This window comes from Arachis hypogaea, chromosome 19, assembly GCF_003086295.3.
Source record: "Arachis hypogaea cultivar Tifrunner chromosome 19, arahy.Tifrunner.gnm2.J5K5, whole genome shotgun sequence".
In the NCBI taxonomy this organism is placed as follows: domain Eukaryota; kingdom Viridiplantae; phylum Streptophyta; class Magnoliopsida; order Fabales; family Fabaceae; genus Arachis; species Arachis hypogaea.
In genome coordinates this window covers 81,640,524-81,642,127 of record NC_092054.1, presented here as the reverse complement: position 1 = coordinate 81,642,127, position 1,604 = coordinate 81,640,524, and the positions used below count along the sequence as shown (strand labels likewise).

Sequence of the window (1,604 nt, the reverse complement as noted above, 5' to 3'; positions counted from 1 at the left end):
CAACAATCCATGCCAACAACTTTGAACTTAAACCACAGCTCATTACCCTTGTTCAGAACAACTGTTCGTTTGGAGGAGGTGTTAGAGAAGACCCCAATCAACATTTGACCACCTTCATGAGAATATGTGACACAGTGAAGTCTAATGGTGTTCACCCTGATGCTTATAGACTGCTCCTATTTCCATTCTCACTTAGGGACAAAGCAGCCAAGTGGCTGAAATCTTTCCCAAGGGAAAGCTTGACAACTTGGGAAGACGTGGTGAACAAATTCTTAGCAAGATTTTACCCTCCTCAACGAATCAATAGGCTGAGAGCTGAGGTCCAAACTTTCAGGCAACAAGATGGTGAGACTCTATATGAAGCATGGGAGAGGTTTAAAGACCTGACAAGGAGGTGCCCACCAGATATGTTCAACGAATGGGTGCAGCTGCACATTTTCTATGAAGGACTCTCTTATGAGTCAAAGAAGGCCGTAGACCATTCATCCGGAGGATCTTTGAACAAGAAAAAGACTATTGAGGAAACCATAGATGTTATTGAAACAGTAGCAGAGAACGACTACTTCTATGCTTCCGAAAGAGGGAACACAAGAGGAGTAATGGAGCTAAACAATGTAGATGCTCTGTTGGCCCAAAACAAGCTCATTACCCAGCAGCTGGCTAACCTCACCAAGAAGATGGAGACGAACCAGGTAGCAGCAATCTCCACTTCATCAACAACCCAAGAAGGAGTGAATGGAGAAGCAGAGGGTAGTCAGGAGCAAGCCAACTACATTGGGAATTCACCAAGGAAAAACTATGATCCATACTCCAAGACCTACAACCCTGGATGGAGAAACCACCCAAACTTTGGGTGGGGAAGTGAGCAAGATCAAAACCAAGACCAAAGATGTTACAATTCCAACAACAATGCAGCTCACCAGCAATTCACACAGAGGACATCTCAACACCCCCACAACAACACTTCTCCAAATGCCTATCAAAACCAAAACAGCACATCTGCTCCGAATCACTCATCAATTGATGACAATATCTCTAAGATTGAAGCTTTACTTGAAGGAATATGCCAAGAGATTCAAGAAAATAAGGTGTTCAAAGAGGAGGTGCGAGCCAATATTAAGAACCAGGGAGAGACCATCAGGAAGCTGGAATTCCAGGTGGGATATTTAGCTGAGAAGATTCCCAAACCTATTGATAGCTTCCCAAGTGACACGGAGAAAAACCCCAAAGGAGAAGCAAAGAAAGTAAGATGGGAAGATTGCAAAATGGTCACTGCGAGTGATCAAGAGACTGAAGATAAGCAAGGCAAACTTTGCAAACAACCTGAAGACAACTCAACAAAGAAGGAGGATAGAGATCGCCAAGAACCAGAAATCTCACAACAAGAGCTGCTGAAGGAAAAGTTGGAGGAACCTAAACCTCTAGAGGCAGGTGAAGACAGCACCACAACTCCTTTAGAAAAAGAGGTCACCAAGGGGAAGGCAACATCAAAAGAAACAAAGAAGAAGGTACCAAGGAGGTGGAGGAACAAGAAAATACCTACGAAAGACTTCTCTCCAGGGAATAGAGTTGTCTCAGCTTACTTCCCAGATATTTCCCCTAAT

The 1,604-nt window shown here is 43.8% G+C and overlaps 1 non-coding gene across 1 annotated transcript; it reads right to left on the bottom strand.

The window, feature by feature from the left end:
• Positions 1–305: 305 nt before the first annotated feature.
• LOC112781535 (small nucleolar RNA R71) lies at positions 306–412 on the bottom strand. The gene has a single exon (XR_003192308.1). It is a non-coding gene; the product is annotated as a small nucleolar RNA R71 (small nucleolar RNA).
• Between the last annotated feature and the right edge of the window lie 1,192 nt (positions 413–1,604).